The following is a 20912-nucleotide window of genomic DNA, read 5'->3' as shown; positions in this document are numbered from 1 at the left end:
CAAAACAAAATTATGTTAAAAAGCATATTAAAAAATTAAAACTAAAACTTAATCATTTTTTATAAAATGAAAAAAAATAAAAATAAAAAAGGGGTGGGTGTGTGCCACAGGAAGGTTATTTGGACCTTCTTTTAATATATAGGTATAGATGTTGATTGAAAATGAAAAACCCTCTATAATTCAGTTCTTCAACCTTCTCGTTCATATCACAGAAATAGTTAACAGTCAAAGCAACAAATTTCCCAAAAACAAAAAAGTATCACCAATAATAGAAAAAGGAAATAACAAAATGTGGCTTCCATGCATGATTCACGTAATAAGTCAAGTTTTAACCAGGGGAAAGAACCTATGCATGGATCAGTTTCTAATATCAGTAAGGAATCAACGGTGGTGGGGGCCATGTCTGGGCCTATGGAATTTAAAGCAGGAGGGTCAAAAGCTAAGAATTCATTGGGTCACTTAGTTAAGGATCGGGCCATTTCATTGCCTTACCCCAATCATAGGGCTGTGAATATAATTAAGAGTGATGAGGAGATGATGGGAAATAGGCACGTGGAAATTGAAAGACAAAATTTCAGTCCCCAGAACAGAACTCGTGGCATGAGCATGAAAGAGATAACAAAAAGGGAAGTGAAGGTGCGTAAAAGATCGGAGAGTGCACGTCCAGCTAGACCTATGCTTGCTGACTGGGTGGATGCTATGACTCGACATCTGGAAGTCCAGGCTTCGCAAGTAAATCGTGAGACGGCTAATTTAGAGGAGGTGGCTGTGCAAAAGTCGGCCAACTATTCCGGTACTAAGGAGAGTCAGGTGGTCGAGGGTATCGCTCCTGTTATGGAGGGTGAACCGAAATCGGGGACGGGTGATCAGTGAAAGGTTTTTATTTTTTATTTATTTTTCTCTTTCTGCTTGTTTTAGTGAAGTACATGATTTGGAATGTTCAAGGTGCTGCTAGTGCTGGGCTAGGGCGGATTTTAAGTCTGTTTTAGAAAAAAGCACAGACCGAATGCTGTTGCGTTGTTAGAAACTCGAGTAAATGGTCTCAAAGCAGATGGAGTTGAAACGAGAGGTTTTTCAGGCGGCATAATGTTGCTTTGGGATGCAGCTATACAAATTGATGTTATATGTGCATCTAATCAAGTTATTCACGTGCATTGCAAAGAGCAAGGTTCTATGAAGAGCACTTATCTAACGGTGGTGTATGCGAGTCCCAATACTTCAAAGCGAAAGTTGTTATGGCCTAAACTCTCGAGGCTGGTACTTGATTCTAGTAAGGCATGGGTGTTAGGTGGAGACTTTAATTCTATTCTTTCTCAGAATGAGCGTGTAGGAGGAGCCCTTAACAGGTGTGGGATTAGTAATTCTTTTAATAATTTTATAATTATTATGTTTGACCTTGGTTTCACAGGATCTCCTTTTACTTGGGCTCGTGGCAATCTTCAACAGTGGGTTTTAGAGTTCCCAGAAACTACGGTGTCTCACTTGGAAAGGTTGGGTTGGGATCATAGGCTGTTTGGGTTGGGGGGGGGGGGTTATTAATATAGTATAAAAAAATATTTAAATGGTATAAGACAAAAATTAATAACGAAAATGGTATGATCAGGGTGGTGCCGCTTATGGTAGTGGCGTGACCACCTTGAAATCTGCCAAATACAGTTAAAAAAAAAGTAAAAAGTTGAAAAAAAGTTGAAGCAGGAAAAAAAATATAAAAATATTGGTGAAGCTTCTGTTAGAGGCAGCACCAATTGCTGACATGGCATAGGCGACACCCAACCCCCAAACCCCTATTTAAACCCTCGGTGTTAAAACAAAGCCACACAGTAGTAAAAAAAAAGTGTAGAAGAAGAGAGGGAGAAGAGAAGAGAAGAAAGAAAAAAGAAAATTTTTCAGTAAAAAAAAGAAGATTACAGAAGAAGAGAGGGGGAAGAGAAAAAATAAAAGATATTTCTTTTTATGTTATTTTTAAATAGAATAGATTATGATAAGAAAAAAATATTTTGTTAGTATTATATAGTTTGTTGAGTGTTATTTTTATGTTTTGTTTTAAAAGTTATTTTATTTATTGTGATTTTTTAGTAAGTTTTGTATTTAGATTAATTATATGTTTATTGTGAATGTTATATTTTATTTTAATATATTTGAAAGTTTTTATGTTAATAAAACTATTATAAAGTAATTGTTAATTAGTGATAACAACTGAAAATAATTATGTTATACATATTGTTAGAAATGACAACGTATTTGGTATTGCCTGATGAGATAATAACTTTAACACAAAGGGAGAAAGTTGATAAGATGATAAGAGAAGTGCAAGATTACAGAATGAAACCAGAAGAAGACATTGTTCAACACCTTATTACCGTAAATCGAAAGATGCAAAAAGTGTTGTGGAAGGGTCATGAAATGATTAGAAATAATAAAGTGCAATACTTAACCCTTAGAGGGACATTAATAGAACGGGAGCATCAAATCATTTTAGACGAACTTTGGAAGACATCAATACCACGAACCTATTGGAATCTAGTTATAAACTTTGCGAAGTTTATAATCTCTTATGGAGCAAGGAAAATAGCGAGACAAAGTATAGGTTCACGAAAGTTGATTGGGAAGCAAAATGTGTTTGACAAACCATGGATGGATAAATTAGTTGTTAGGAAATTACCAAGAGAGCTTGTATATTCAATACCTGTTATAAAGATTGAAGAGCCAAAAGATCCCGAGGAATTTCCAAATTGGATTGTAGAAGATGAATTTGAAGAGAATCAAGAATTTCTAAATTGGATTGTAGAGAATTTCCAAGATGAAGAAACATGATCGGAGATGGAAGAAAACGTAGAACTGAATTTAAGTGGTTAAATGTAAAGATAAATGTTGTTCATGTACAAAATGGGTGTAGCGACGTAAAAATTTTGGTTTCGGTCGCTAATTGAGGTGACTTATTGGAAATTTGAAAACCGACTTATGGTTTTAAAAAAAAAAAGGGAGTCGCCACCGATCCTTTTTTCTAGGTGTAATCGGACACCTAATAAATCATCTTTTTAGAAAAGAAAACTTATTCTTGAACAAAAATGAAGGCCAAATTTGGGTCTATACGAAAATCCAGAGAAAAATAGGGTTCGGGAGTCGGTTACGCACGAGGAAGTTATTAGCACCCTCGTGACGCCCAAAATTGGTATCTCAATAAACAAGTGTTGTCTTAATTTTCAAAATTGCAAGTTCAAAGTAACATTTAATCGTGATCCGATCAAAACACGAGAAATTTCAAGTTTCGTTTTCTTTTGAGAAGGACGTTCCGTTTTTAACATGAGCCGATGATATTCACCCAACATACCGATGAAATCATGGCTTAATGTTAAATCGGCGCGTTGCCTTATTTATTGAAATTAGTTAAAAACAAGAATGAAAGTATTTCTAGATAAAGAAAATAAAAGGAAACTATATTGATGTTGAAATAAGATATGAACAAATAGGCTAAATTCGAAACAGACAAATACTAATAAAAAGTTAAGAATATATGAAGCGAATAATATATAAAACATTAACAATGTATATGCGATAATAATAGAATAAAACAAAAATAATGGATATGATACTAAACATGATAATAATAGTAATAATGTAAACATGAAATAGTAACGAACATATATATAAAACATATAATACTAGATCAAAAATATATACAATATATATTGAAAGCGAGAATAATAATAATAATAATAATAATAATAATAATAAACCAATAATAATGATATATAAATATATGTATGTATTAAAATAAATAATAAGAATAAAAAATATATACCTACATTAAAAATATATATAATATAGCGTTAAAATACGTGTATAATGTAGTAAAAAATATTATATATTCATAAGATAATATGTAGAAAATATAATATAGCATTAGAAATATATACATGACGTGTATAAAGATATAATATTAAAAAGATACATATACATAATATATAAAAATGAACATATACCATATATATTAGAAATACTAATAACATAAAAAAATATTAATAACACTACATAAATATGTACATATGTATTAAAATAAATATATAATAACATTAAAAGTGTATACATAGAATAGTATTAAAAATACGTACATGAAGTAAAAAAAAAAAAATATATATATATAATATAATAAGATATATGACTAATAGGATATAAATATATACATAATATATAAAAAACATAATATTAAAAAAAAATATACATAATATAAAAATATTTAAAATAATAAATAAAAAATGAAGAAATGAGTAGAGATAATATATATAATAATATAGCAAGAAATTCATCTATTTATAGTAAGTACTTAAAAATATCTATACACATATATGTATAATAACGATAAAATAATAATAATAATAATACTAGTGAAAATAAATAATCTAATAATAAATATAATAATATATGAAAATAATACTATACATAAAAGTATATGTATACTCATATAATAAAGTGTATGTACTAGTATTAACAATAAATATAATAGGGATAAAAATAGATACAATAATAATACGTAAATAATATGGTATTAAAAAAGTATATTATATATATATAACATAGTATTTATATACGTACATAAGATGATATAAAAAAATACATACATGGAACATTATAAGAAATATATGTAACTAATAACATTAAAATACATACATAATATATAAAATACATATGATATATGTATTAGAAATGATAATAATATAAAACTATTCATACGCTACATAAATACATACATATATATAAATAATAATGATGTTAGAAATATACAATGATATTAGAAATAGTATAAAAGAAGTATAACTAATAGTGTTAAAATATATACATAAAAATATATATAAAATACAATATTGAAAACATATATATAATACATAGATTAGGAATGAAAGTGACATAAAAAAAGAAATATATATGAAAGTATATATACATGCGTGAGTATCAATTGAAACTAAAATAAAGCTAATAATAGTATAAATATACTAATAATGATAATAATAATAATAGTAATAATATAAATATTATATACATAAAAAGGTAATAATAACAATAGATCACATAATAATAATAAATATATAAAGAAAAACAGAATGATAAAATTAATTATTAAAATATGAAAATGATAAAAAGGGGTTAAATCGAAAACAAAATAGAAAGTGCGGGATAAATTTTAAAGGATAAGGACTTATTTGAACACGCACACAAACAAAGAGGGATCAGAAGCATAATATTTCAAACTATTAAAACACTACACAGTGAGAGGGACCTATTTATAGATCGGATTAAATTTTAGGGCCAAATTATAAACAAAGATAACTTGATTGCGAAATATGAAAACGCGGAAGGACCGATTGCGAAAATATACCAATTAATAGAAACACGCGAATCCTAGCGGGTCAAAGTCGGATCGGGTCAGGCAGCTTGAAACGGTGTCGTTTTGGGGCTTATTGGTGCCAACCAAAACGGCGTCGTTTTGTAATACCTATATAAGTTAAATTTTTTTGTTTTAAAATCATTTGTTACCAGTTTCTAAAAAAAATTAAACTCTCTTTGTTTTCTCAGCAGGTCCAGATTCCGGCGAGGAAACTCCGGTGATCCACCGCTGTCTTCGCCGTCGCCGGTCACCGCGTGCGGTGGCAGAATTCCGAAAAGTACGTATTTTTTTATTTATATTTATTTTTTCTTTGTTTATTTTATATATATATGTATATATGAAACAAAAGATAAATAATGTAACCAAGATCCGAAACGAAATAAGAAAAACTAAATAAGAAATCACCTCTGATTTGGCTTGGTGCTTTTGATTCCTTTTGTTCTTACTATTTTTGGTGTTAATCTATGCCTTTATTCCGTTTGTTGAGTAAAAATCTCCTTTTTTTTTTTGTGCAAAAAATAGTCCTCCCCCTTTTACCATATTTTGCTTGGCTTTTAATAGCCATTTTACATCAAAATTTTCTTCAATATTTGCTGTCTTTTCTTTCTCTAATTTTGCAGGTGCAGAGGGATGGTGGCCACAGCGGTGGTGGCAGAGGGTGGTTAGGGCAGAAGGGGGTGGTTGAGGCTTGCGGCTAGGGTTTCAGAATTGCTTTGTGTGTTTTTTTTTCTTTTGGGCTAGTTGGGCTAGGGTTTAGATTTGGGCTATTGTTGTTTGGGCTGTTATTTTTGGTGGGTATTGGGTTCAATTTAGCTTGGGTTATGTTTAGTTTAATTTGAGCTGGTAATTGGGTTATTGGGCCACTCTGGTTTGATTGTAAACAGGCCAAAATTGGCCTATAACAATGGGAACTGAAAAAGTTTTAGCTTATGAATGAAAAAAATTGCATATTGATTAATTAATTTTTTATTTAAGTAATTTATTTGTTGTTCGAAATTGTTTTGAGAAATTTTGTTTATTTTTTAACAGATTGAGTATTTAAGATGGATAATCAATTTTTTGTATGCGTTTATTTCGATGAAATCATATTGACTACAACTGTTGGATGCATATATTATTTTAATATGAGTGATGCAATAATAATTAAAAAACACATGATAAGTTGTTCAATATTATTTTAAAATATATTATAATATGTAATTAATTAAATTCATTGGGAAATAAAAAAATTCGTATTTTTAAAATTTTCGGATCTTATTTTTTAAAATATTCTATTTTCGTATTTTATTTTTTATATTATTTTAATATATAATGTTTCAAATGTATTATTTTAGTGTTTTTTATATTAATTTAGTAAATAACCTTGATTTTGGCCCCTTTTTTGTATTTTTAAAATTTTCGGATTTTATTTTTTAACATATACTATTTTTGTATTTTATTTTTTTTATATTATTTTAGTACATAATGTTTCAAATGTATTATTTTAGTGTTTTTTATATTAATTAATAATAACCCTAATTTTGTCCCTTTGTTTGTATTTTTAAAATTTTCAGATTTTATTTTTTAAAATATACTATTTTCGTATTTTATTTTTTATATTATTTTAAAAAAAACCAGCCAGCACCACTTTTCCCAAAAAAATATTTTTTTCATATTTTATTTCTTTTTTTTATTTTATTTTTCATTAAAATATTTTTTAATATTTTATTTTTATACTATTTTTGTAAAATAGTATAAAACCCCGTCACATAAAAAATAAAATAAAATAAAATAATCAAAATATAACATGCCAAAGAAGTTTTATAAAAAAGATATCTAATAAACTTAAAACACACTTAACAAATAAATTACATAAAATAATAATAATAAAACGTTCTTTGCACATAACATACATAGGCTTTTTTGTACTTCAATAAAAAATTAAAAATAAATTAGGAATGAATGAAAATATAAAATAAATACAAATATACCTTAATATCTCTTTTTAACCAAATAAAGCCTCGAAAAAAAATAAATTTATAAATTAAATCTAAATTAAATCAAAATCAATCAACAATAATAATAATAACACCTAAAATAAATAAATTACTTACTTAAAAAAATTACCCTTTTTTTCCTTCTTTTTCCTTCCCTCCCTCTTCTTCTCTTTCTCTTTTTCTTTTTTTTTCTTCCCTTACCAATGCCACCTGCTTCTCCTTCTCTTCTTTTCTTCTTGTCATTCTTTCTTCCCAAAATGAGGTAGGGGACCATAATATATGGTCCCAAACACAGAAAAAACCAAAATGCCCGTGCATGAGAGGTCTTCTCCACAGTGCCGCCTCTGGCACTGGCAATGGCACCATCGGTGCCACCTATGGCAGGCCCACCACCAGTGCCCTTCAGCTTTTTTTTTTCAATTTTTTACTGTTTCTATTTTTTTTACTGTTTTTGTCAGTTTCCAGGGTGGTCATGCCACTGCCATAGGCAGCACCACCTTGGCCATACCATTTTCGTCATTAGTTTTTGCCTTATACCATTTAAGTATTTTTTTATAGTTTTGACATGTAAACTAAGGAGAATTTGAAGCAAAGAACAAATGCAAAGAGAATTTGAACAAGAAGATGACTGAAAAATCACTTATATATTTCATTAAGATGATGAACATATATGTGATACATGGCAGCCACCTAACGTGTAACTACTCCCACTAATATTTGACTAAAACTTAGCTTAAATTACACACAAAAGAAATTGAACATTAGCTTAAATTACACACAAAAGAAATTGAACATCAAATTCAAATCAACAACAGATCTTTCTAACTTGAAGTCAAATTACAAAGCAACTAAGGCAAGTTACAAATAAACAAAATGCTACTGCTCCACTAGTTCAGCTTCAATGCAGGACTGCTGTTGCATTGCAGGCCAAAGCTTAACACTCCTTTTTGGACTGTATGCAATAGACACCAATCCTTCTTATTAAGGAATCAAACTTTGTAGCACCGAGAGACTTAGTTAGGATATTAGCAAACTGATTTTTTGAGCTACAATGAATCAAATTTACCTCCCTTGATTGTTCAGCCTTTCGAAAAAAATGAAATTTAATCTTGAAATGCTTGGTCTTGCCATGAAAACTGGATTTTTGGCTATGGTAACTGCAGACTGATTATCAACTCTGATCTCAGTAGCTTCAACTTGGTTTTCATTTAGATCACTTAAGAGCTTCCTAAGCGAAATGGCTTGATTAATAGCTGCAGCAGCTGCAATGTACTCTATTTCAGCTGTAGATTGAGCAATAGTTTGTTGTTTCTTTGAATTCCATCAAAAGATCCCTGAGCCAAGAGTGAAGAGATAGCCAGAAGTGCTCTTCATGTCATCAATGGATCCTGCCCAATCACTATCAGAATACATTATCAGCTTGAACTCTTTTCCTTTCTCAAACTTCACTCCATACTCCAAAGCCCCTTTCACATGTCTAAGAACTCTTTTGATTGCTTTAAAATGAACAACATTGCAGCAATGCATGAATCTTGACAAAAGGCTAACAACAAACATGATATTAGGCCTTGTAGCTGTTAAGTAGAGTAGACAACTTACAAGACTTCTATACTCCTTTTCATCAACTTTCTCATGGTTTCCATTGCTGGTCAACTTTTCACCTTAAGCAACTGGTGTGCTAACAATTTTGCAGTTTGACATGCAAAATTTGTTTAGCATTTTCAAAGAAAAGGCCTGTTGACTTATGAAGATAGCTTGGTCAGTTTGAATTACTTCCATGCCAAGAAAATATGTTATTTCTCCCAAGTCAGTCATTTCAAAAACATCCTGCATCTGCATTTTGAACTCATCAATTAGCTCCCCCTTGCTTCTAGTTACTAACAAGTCATCTACATAAAGTGACATAATTAGCATAGTTTCATTCTCTGATTTTTTCACATAAAGTGTAGGCTTACTGACATACTAGGCCCTTGGTGCCTGTTTCAGACCATATAATGCCTTTTTCAGCTTGCAAACCTTGTTCTCTTCACCAAGAACCTTGAACCCATCTGGTTGTTTAGTGAAGATTTCTTCCTTGAGGAAGCCATTCAGAAATGCAGACTTAACCGCCAGTTGATGCACCCTTCATTGCTTCTGAGCAGCCAAGGCAAGCAGAAGCCTTATTGTATCTAACTTTGCAACAGGAGCAAAGGTTTTAATGAAGTCGATCCCATACTGTTGGCTGTATCCCTTCACCACAAGTCTTGCCTTGTGTTTGTTTAGAGTCTCATTAGCATTGTATTTGACCCTAAACACCCACTTCACACCAATAATCCTCTTCTAGTCTGGTTTGTCAACCAGTTCCCAAGTGTCATTGTAATGGCCAATTTTTGGCCTAAGCAAAAACCAAAATTCAAGTCCATTTTACAATGTTAAACAGCCCAAAAATCAAAACAGGCCCAATTTCCACATTGAAAGGCCCAAACCTAAAACAAACAAACCTAATACAAAACAGCCCAAACTACTAACCCTAGCCCAGACCAATAATAAAAAATAGCAAAGAAAAAGAACCCTGGCTACCCCACGCCTCTGCAGCACCATTCTCAGGCATCACACACTCCCACCAACTCCTCCATACCCTGCAAAATGAAACAAACACCAAGACAGAGCAGACGACAAGGAGCAATGGCAAGAAACTTAAAAAAATGTTGTATAGAAATGGCTATAAAGGCCAGATCCGAATGTAATAGAGGGGGCTCTCTTTTTTTTCCTTTCATTTTGGCAGTAAGAAATAAACACAAAACAAGAAAGTGAAACATTCAATTTCAGATTCAATATAGTGATTCAATCAGCGTTTAAATAGAGAAATAGCATTCAGGCATACGAAAACACCAAGATCAAAGGATTAAAAGATTAAAAAAACCCTAAGGTGATTTCTTTTTTTTTTTCTTTCTATTTCAAATTCGGTTTTAAGTTTTTTTAACCTATATATATATTAAAACATAAAAAAATACAAAAAAAATAAAAAAAATAAGTTTTTTACCTTTTTCGGCCACCGGGCGCCGGCGCCGGCGAGCCTCCGGTGGCCGTCCGGTGACTGACCCTTTGGCCCCCTCCCTCTCCCTTTTCTCTCTTCCTCTCTTTCTTTTTTTTCTCTCTTCCCCTCACAAATGATTTTTTTTTCCTGAAATTAGGCCTATTTATAGCCCTCCAAAACGACGTCATTTTGGCCTAACCCGTCTGCTGACCCGACCTGCTCTAAGGATCCGCGTGTTTTTCCATCTGAGGGGCTAATTGCACTTTTAGCCCGTCCGCTTTTTCATGCATTCACAATCAGATCTTTTTGTTTTAATTCGGCCCTGTAATTTCACCCGTTTTTCAGTTTAGTCTTTACTGCCACGCTGCATTTTGAGGGTAAGGCAATATTGCGTTTTGACCCCTCCAAGTTATGCGCGTGTTTTAATTAAGTCCCTTTATTATTATTATTCTAAATTGGCCTTACCACTCTGTTTTTTATTTAATTTCAGTCCTTTTTTTGTTTATTCTTATTTTCTTATTAAATGTTCTTGTTATTTTTATAATATTAGTATTATTATTATTATTATTAGCTTATGTTTTATTATACAATTATATACTTATAATACGTATACATGCTTAATATATTTGTATATACTTATGTAATATTAGTACTAAAGTTTTTATTTTAATATGTATATATTACCTAAATGTTTTAGTATTATATGTATATGTATATTCTTCATATATTATATATATGTGTTCTTAATACTATACTATACTTTATATATATCATATATTTTTAATGTTGTATTATTATGGTTTAATACTATATTATGCATATATTTTTCACATGTATATTGTGTACATATTATCTAACTTCTTATATATATTATGTTTTTATGATCTTTGTTATATGTTTCTTTTATTATTCCACATATTTTTTTTAACTACCATAGTATTTATATATATATTTTTATACAATATTATGCATATATTTTACATCATTTTATTATCATTAATATTAGCATATGTTTTATTATTTATATATATATCCTTAATACATATAAGCACATGTTTCTGTAATATTATTCATAGATATTTTCAACATCATTATTATGCATATATATATTATGTAAATATTTAAACATTATATTATGCATTTTTTATATTACATATATGTATTTTTTTAGTATTGTATTTTTATCTGTGTACATATTTCGAATATTGTATCACATTTGATCTTGTATATTGTCTTATGTATATATATATAATTTTTTAACTCTATATCGAGTATGTATTTTTAACAATATACTATGTACATATTTACATATTATCCCATTTATACATTTCCAATACCATACTACGTTTTTATACATATTATGTATATACTTTAATATTTTTGTTATATATTTTTATACGATCTTATAGACACATATTTCATTATTCTTGTATATATATTTTACATATAGTATTATTTTCGTATATTATTACATTCATTATTATAACTATTATTTTCACTTATTTTTTTATTATGTATTAGTTGGTATATATATATACATCTTTTTATTACTATTATTATCACTGCTAATATATGTTCATATATACATATATATATTTATAATGTTTTAGTTTAATACTATTATTATGTTTAATATAGCATGCACGATTATTGTTTTTGAGATTATTGCCGCGATTATTATTCCGCTTCAATATATTTCTGGTTACGTCAGTTATTCATTTTTATTCCATATCAGCTTTGCTTTGCATTACAACAAAAATTGTGTTCTTGTTTTCTAATTAATCTCAATAATCAAGGCAATGTACCGATTTAATATTAAGCCATCGGATCTCATCGCTATGTTGGATGGAATTTGTCGGCTCGTGTTAAATCGGTATATCCTTCTCAAAAATCAAGAATTGAAAGTTCTCGTCTTTTCAATTGGATCACGATTAAATCTTATATTGAACTCGTATTTTTGAAAATCAAGTCAACACATGTTTATGAGATACCAATTTTGGGCGTCGCGAGGGTGCTAATACCTTCCTCGCGCGTAACTGACTCCCGAACCCCAATTTTTCTCTGGACTTTCACGTAGACCTAAATTTGGCCTTCTTTTTGTTTTAAAAATAATTTTATTAGGTGTCCGATCACATCTATAAAAAGGATCGGTGGCGACTCCCTTTGTTAATAAAATCGAAAGTTGGTTTTCAAATGTTTAATAAATCGTCACAATTAGCGACCAAGCAAAACTAAAATTTTTTTACGTCGCTACAGTCATTCTTATGTATCATCTCTATTTTAGCTTCCATGGCCCTTTTCCAACACTTTTCTCTAGCAGCTTCATCGAAATTTGTAGCCTCAAGTATTGCAACATCACATCTTTGATAGATGTCAGTGATGGTTCTTGTGCCTCTCACAGGTTTATCATCAAAATCATCATCAATTTGCTTTACTTCTTCAGCTAGTTGCAGATTGTTGTCTTGTTGACTTTCATCATCTTGTCTTGCATCTGTACCATTCCATTTCCATACATTTTCTTCATCAAATTTCACATCCCTGCTCACAATGATCTTTTTGGTGGAGGGATCAAAGATCCTATAGCCCTTATTTGTGCTACTGTAACCAACAAAAATCCCTGGCACAGATCTTCTTTCAAGTTTGGTTCTCTTCTCAGCTGGGATGAGAGTATAACAGACACAACTAGACACCTTTAGGTGTGACACTGTTGGCTTGATTTCATAACAAGCTTCAAAAGGAGTCTTTTCTTTGACAGCATTGGTTTGCAGTCTATTAAGCAGATACACTGAGGTGTTCACAGCCTCAGCCCAAAATTTGCTTGGCAATTTCTTTCAAACAATAGGCATCTAGCCATGTCGAGTACTGTTCTATTCTTTCTTTCACACACTCCATTCTGCTCAGGAGTATAAATGGTTGTCAACTGATGGTGAATTCCAGCCTGCTCACATAGCTTCTGAAATTTATTAGACAATCATTATCTAATCTCAAGGCCTTAATCTTGCAACTTGATTGATTCTCAGCTAAGGCTTTGAATTTGCTAAATGCCTCAAATACTTCAGAATTTTACTTTTCGACCATGTGACTTCTATGGAATGACAATCTAACGAAGAGTGGAAGCCAACAAGAGGTTTTCAACAAGATGACCCTCTTTCTCCTTATATTTTTTGTCTTATGTATAGAGAGAATAGTGAATGATGGGGCATGGAGGCCGATTAAGATTGTGCAAAATGGACCGGGCCTCTTGCATCTATTTTTGTGCCAATGGTTTGATTCTTTTTGCTAAAGCAACAATGGAGCAAATGGATATTTTGAGGAGGGTGCTTGGAATGTTTTGCGAATATTCTGGTCACAGGATTAATAATGAGAAAACAATTATTTATTTCTCAAAGAATGCCCCTTTGGGTTTGAGAGGTGCCATCTGTATTGAGATAGGATATACTTCAGTTACGGATTTGGAGAAGTACTTGGGAGTTCTTCTATTTCATTGACAAGTTAGGAAGCCTACTTTTCAGCATGTTATTACCATGATGAGGCAAAAGTTATCAGGGTGAAAGGCTAAAGCCCTTTCTCTTGTAGGTAGAATCACATTGGCTAAAGCTGTTTTGTCGGCTATTCCCATTTATACCATGAAAACGACTCCGCTTCCTAAAGGGGTGTGTTTGGAAATGGAAAAAGTCATTCGTCAATTTATTTGGGGCAATACAGATGATAAACGGAAACTTAGTTTGGTTAAATGGGAGGATATTTGTCGACCTATTTTACGTGGTGGCCTTGGAGTGAAAAGAATGTGTCTACAAAATGAAGCTTTCTTGACTAAAATCGGTTTTAATTTTACTCTCAAGCCCGATCAATTGTGGGTGCAAGTATTCTGTAGTAAGCATAAGTGGGCAGGGACTATTCCTACTGTGTTGCGCAGGGCTAATTGTTCACGATTATGAAGAGGATTGGGTCATGTTTTGGGATTTGTTAAAGAAGGGGTCGTATGGAATATAAGCAATGGAAGGATTACAGATTTCTGGAGAGATTATTGGGTCCCGGATCAAGGTGAACTAAGGAACCTTTGCTTGTAACCGCATTCATTGGAAATCATTCATGTGTCGGTGGTACAAATGCTAAATGCTAATGGGAAATGGAATCTGTCTAAAATTCGGCAATTGCTCCCTGAGGAAGCAGTAAATTACTCCAATAAGGCCGCAAATTAAGGATGACATCAATGATATCCCTGGTTGGCGCTGGACGAAAGGGAGACCTTTTTCAACTAAATCAGCTTATGAAGCGCTAAGTGGAGAGGCTATGTCTGAGCAGAATGCGGCTTGGAGAATAATATGGAAGACTAATATGGAAGACTTTTCTTTGGTTGGTTGCCAAGGATAAATTGCTTACCAATGCTGTGAGGGTATGACGACATTTAACAACTGATCCATCGTGTACCCAATGTGGCAACCCGATTGAAGATGCTGACCATGGTTTACGGAAATGCCTGCCGGCAGCGGGATTGTAGAGCCAATTGATAAGACATGATAAGTTACAGGAATTTCGTTAATATTTCAGAGCCTGAGAAAGTTTGCGATAAACTTGGAGAATTGGGATAATATTGTTTGGGGTGTTGTGCTGGTGTTTAAGGAAGCGACGTAACATTTTGGTGTTTGATAGAGATTTTACGGATCGCAAAAGTGTGTGGGAAAAGGGTCACCGGTGGTGCAATGAAATAGTGAAAGCATTGCAACTTAGTAATAGCAGTAACGGAAGTGTTCGTCGGAGGGAATGCAGGCAGGTTGGATGGGAAAAACCCGAACCAGGATGGATAAATGTCAACATTGGTGGTGCGCGTAATCTCCAAAAATAGAAAATATTAAATTAAAGACTTTATTCACAAGTTCCCTCCAAATTACACCCGTTTTTCGATTTTGATATCTAAATTTATTTTCCTCTCATTTTAATATATAATTTATTGTTTTGTTATATATATATTTTTTTGTCTAAAAAGTTAAAAGAGTTAAAAAATTGATGACAAATTCAACTAATTAAATTGTGCCATGTGTTCGCCTTTAATTAATGATGTGACCATTAATCGTTGATGTGATTATTGATTAGTAACAATAATTTAAGTATTGAAATAAAAAAAATTATGTTCCAAATTTGAAAAAAAAAGTTTCAATATTAAAATGTGAAAGATTTTTAAAAAATTGTAAAATATTTAAAATTATAACAAATCTATAAAAACATATAAAAAAAAATATAGATTCGAAATGGACTTAGATTAAATTCATTATAATCATTTATTTAGATTCATTTTGGATATGGTTGAGAATAATGTAAAAACTATAAAATTATTAAAATATATAATTAATAACTAAATTAAAACATTATTATTCAAAATAATAATGATTAATACTAATACATTATTTTTTTTGACACTTAATACTAATACATTATTATTAAAACATTTGGGGGAAAATGACTTTTTTTAAACGATGGAAGATGAAAATTCCCCATTTGCCTGAGATAACAAAAAAAGTGAGAAATGTTGTTTATTTACTAGAGTATATTATGATGTTTTGGTTAAAATTATGATTTCTTAAATTTAAATTTCATGATTTTTTTTCGATTTTTAGATTTTTGAAAATATAAAAAGAAAAAATAATTTTTTCAGTAAATAACTAAGTTTTTTTTTCTATAAAAATCAAGTAATTTCATGTTTCCTTTTACTAGGAAAAACCTAAATTTAATTTTAAAAAGAAGAAATATAAAAGAAATTAAAATGATTTTTCTTGTAAAAATCCAAATTTTCTTATAAAAACCCAATTAAATCTTTATAAAAACTCATATTTTTTCCTTTATTAGAAAATATTAAAATTAATTCTAAAAAATTAAATAAATGAAATTAAAAATATAAAATAAGTGATTAAAATTAAAACTTAATAAAGATGAGTGAGTAAAATGAGTGTATATTAACATTACCATTAATGGGGAGTGGCTAAAATGAAAAAAACTATCTAACAACGAGTGATCAAAATGAGAAAGCTATCTAACAATAATGTTATATTTAAAATTTTTTATTTTTCAATAATCAACATGAAAACTTATTAAAAACGAGTAATTGTATAGTTTATTCTAATATTTATTGTTTTATAAGTTAAATTAATTATTGTTAAATTTATAATTAAAACAAATCTTAATTGATGAATGATACCATCTCCATCTAACACATTATAATTATATAATATAGACAATTGTTATTAACTAAATTGGAAGTGGTTGAGAAAAGAAACGAAGATCTTAAGCAATTAGTGCTTGAACATGGCATGCAATTAAGATTTACCTACAACTAAAAAAAGGTAAATTTTACCATTAGTTGGATAATTTTTTGTTTTGGTTAATTAACTAAAAAAGTTACAATTTGATCACTAAAATTTAAAAAAAAATAATTTTGTCATCCAACTGTTAAGTAGGGGTGTAAATGAACAGAGTGTTCGATGAATTGTTCGTGAACCTTTCGTATATGTTCGTTTATTAAGCTGAATAAACGAGTATAAACAAAAATTTTATATTAGTTTAATAAATGAACGAACACGAACAGAGGTATGTTCGGTTCGTTTATGTTCATGAACAAGCTCGTTTTTTTATTAATGATGTTTTCTTATAAAAATTCCATTAGTATATATTAATAAAATTATCTTAATTTGTATTTTTTCATTTATAATATAATTATTTATATTTATATTTGACTATTTTATATCTAAACAATATATGTGTGTATGTATTTATTTATTGTTAGTTTATTTATTATTTATTAACATTGTTCATGAACATGTTCAATTAAGTTAAATGAAAATGCTCGTGAACATTAAACAAACGAATATGAACAGATGTTTGTTTGTTCAAGCTCAGTCAATTTATAGTCCTACTGTTAAGTGACACCTTTTTAGTTGGTATAATAACAATTTTAGTCCTCAATTTTTATATTTTATTAATTTGACCTGATTATAAATAAAATGATAAAATAATTTTTTTTTAAATTTAGAAAATTTTAAAAATTAAAATAAAAGTAGATAAAAATTTCAAAAATAGATAAAGTGAGAAAATGAGGGAAAATTATTTTTAAACCCTCTAAATTTTCTCTCTTTACAATGTGCATAGAAATATTCAATACCCATTATTTAAAAAACATAGAAAAAAAATAAAAACATTAAGAAAAATTATTAATTCTCTATTTTTACCTTTTATGTTTCTTTACATAGTTTTTTTTCCATTATAAGAAAATAAAAAAGTTAGAATAAAATTTGTTTTTATAATTTAGGTTTTAAAAAATAGATTAAATGACTTAGAAATTTGAATTGAGTCTGAAAAATAAAATATTTTGATATATTTTGTAATTTTTTTGTTAAAATATGGCATGGAATTTGATTTCAAGTTATTACTAATTTGGTTTAAAGAAATAGTAATGAAGCATGTAACGATCTAACTTTTTTTTTGTTTTCTATTCTTAATTTATTATTGGATTTTATTGAATGATAAGTTTTTATTTTATTTTCCATACATTAGCAACAACATTTTTGAGATTTTATTTTTCTTGAATTTTTATATAAAATTTTCTAATTTTTAATAATTTTGAGTTTTCTTTTATAATTTTTATGTATAATCATGGTCAAATTGAAAAAGAAAATAAAAGTTGAGGATTGAAATTGTTATTATATCAACTAAAAATGTGCCACTTCATAGTCGGGTGACAAAAAAGATTTTGAAAGTTTTAATGGTTAAATTATATTTTTTTAAGTTGGGTGACAAAAATAAAAATTTACCTATAATTTAATAACTAAAAAAATATTTAATTATAAATCTCTGTAAAATTATATGCAATCAATACATTAAATATAATTAAAAAACTCAAAAAATTTTATATTTTTTTCCAAATTTTCTAAGAATTCTGATCGACCTATGTTATCGGCTCATTCATTTTCATTTTCTTTTATTTTTAATAAAAAAATTTCTCGAACTGATTGTGTCAAACTCTTAGAGAGACTACATTACAAAACTGCCATTGAATTATTTCTAGTATCCCACTTAAAGAATATTTAAACACACACACTCGTTTAGACCAAGAATCTTCAACCTGATTACCCACAATATATAAATAACCCACAGCATAGTAGAGTTATTGGAAGGGGAGCTGCACATGGAGACTGAAGGCACAATTTCGATTCAAATGAATCCTAAGGTATTTTCTCTATATTTTGTTAGGTAATATAATAATAGCAATAAAATGTGCTTAGGCCGTTGCTTGTGTTATGCGGCTTTCCACTTAAAATGTCTAATAATTTATTTTTCAGCCTGTCGAAGTCGGCCATCAGGTGCTGCGGTTACTCAAGTTTGACTTTTCTGGGGGTTTGACTAATAAGGGAGGGTTGATTGTTGACTTGAGGACGAGATCTAATGGAGAAAAAAAAGTAAATTAAAATGGAAAAGGATTAAGAAATTCTTAGCATTTACTTATTTTTCTCATTTTCTTATAAATAATGACGTTCTTCACGTTTGCACGTGTATGAGATCTAATTTTGCATGTTCTTTACAGTAATTACTTCAGCAGTTTTAATGACCAAGAATAGGAGTTTCTATTTATATATAATTTTTTATTATCTAGTTAATCGGTTATATAAAATTTTAAATTGTAATTATAGAATTTACAATTATCAGTTATTTATTTTTATGTTAATTTCATTTACTTTTTTAATCATGTATTATAAATTATTTATGGTACTATTTTTAAGTTTGATAAACTTTTAAATTTATATTATTAATTGTTTTACAAAACGTTGTTATTTACTACTATGTTATATGTCAAATACTATTAATATTTAAAATAATTAATATTATTAATCTTTTGTTAAATATCTAACTCTTTTTTACTAATAATTTTATTTAATAAAATTTTCAACATCTAAAATCACATAAGTCGAAAATTTTAATTTAAAGACATGCAACTTGATAACTTATTAAATATTATATTACAAAGCTTAACTCTAATTATACTTTGATATTATAAAAGTTATGATATATGATAAAAATTTATCTCTATGCTATCAATCATGTCATTTATCAATTATTTTTATATTACTTGTCATATATTATTTATTTTTTAATTATGAAATTTACCATATAAATAAGTTACACATATAATAATTTAACTAGCTTTGAACTAGGTTACTCAACTACTAAAATTATTAATTTTAATGGTAATTTTGAGGAGAGAACAATTTAATGGATAAATTATATATCTAAATATATATATTTATGTCCATGTACCGTCAAGATTAGGAGTCTGAACACCATTTGCCAAATTTCATGCCTTTTCATCAATTGATTTAATGAACATTTTCATTCTAGCCTTCTAATATACGTAACATATAGCTGAAGGGTATTTAGTTTGTTCAATGGATTCATATCAGTGAAGATAACTTCCATGCAATAGTATCCTATGTATGTATATGTATCTGTGGTTTCTCACATTTGAGCTTTGAATTGTATCTGACATTAACACCTAATTTTTAAAAAATAAAAATAGATCGAAAAAATCCCCCGATTGAATCAAAATTCTTTACAGTTTCTGTATAAAAAACATTAAATAAGTATACAAGTTTGTGATAATTTTTTGTGACCTACATTAACTTAGTAGAAAAATAACAGAAAAGACAAGCTTTGAGACTTCAGATTCCGTTGGTTTTGTTAATCTTAAGAAAGGGAGCAAACCTGTTTTGAATATTTTCTTCTCCCTTGTGCAAGCAAATCCAGTTCAACGTTCATATAAGTTCGGCAAAAAGCCATTAACAAAGAGATAGAGCTTGCTGCAATCTTCATTTACGTTTCTACATGCAAAGTCAACCAACCCTGCCTAGTTATATATATACACTCAATCTTCCCTTGAGCATAATATTCCTCCTTGCCGACAACTTTGTAGCCATTGACAACAGTTTTTTTGTTGAATCTAAAATTCTTTTGCCTCATTTGCCGATCAAGAAAAGCTTATTTGCTTGTAAAATGGACCTGGTTCATCTAACTTTTAACAAGGTAACGACACGACTTCTATGTTGTCTTTATTATCAACTTATTTTTCTTGTCTTAATTATTACTTGTAGTAAACTTCATTGGACAGGTAAGCCTGTTCTAGGGAACTGAGTTTTGACAAATCTAGTTTTAAATACACATAGATATTATCTTTTTTTGTATTAAAATCTTTGAGAGAGAGAAAGAGGAAAATAATTGATTAAAAAAAAAGCATATGGGATTATGTAGGCGTGCAGTGCCAAAAACGATGGGGTAGCCCTTTTCCACGCCATTAAAACCGGCTTTTTTAAGTGCCATTGTCTCAATGCAAATGTATCAGAGAATATAAGTAGTGAAGGTAACGCGTAATATATTGTGTTGATTACCTTTATTAATATAAACGTTTTGCCCCATGTGACCCCTTTGCTGCATTTCTCATGAGGTGCTTCCTCTTCACTTTTTTTTTTTTTTTTTTAGTACCCTTTCCACATATATA

General features: G+C 29.4%; 1 long non-coding RNA gene across 1 annotated transcript; it reads left to right on the top strand.

The window, feature by feature from the left end:
• The first annotated feature begins 5520 nt into the window (after positions 1-5520).
• LOC121204703 (uncharacterized) lies at positions 5521-6341 on the top strand. The gene is made up of 2 exons (XR_005899896.1): positions 5521-5660; positions 6004-6341. It is a non-coding gene; the product is annotated as an uncharacterized lncRNA (long non-coding RNA).
• Positions 6342-20912: the final 14571 nt, after the last annotated feature.

This window comes from Gossypium hirsutum, chromosome A08 (assembly GCF_007990345.1).
Source record: "Gossypium hirsutum isolate 1008001.06 chromosome A08, Gossypium_hirsutum_v2.1, whole genome shotgun sequence".
Taxonomy (NCBI): domain Eukaryota; kingdom Viridiplantae; phylum Streptophyta; class Magnoliopsida; order Malvales; family Malvaceae; genus Gossypium; species Gossypium hirsutum.
This window is presented reverse-complemented; position numbering and strand designations above follow the sequence as displayed.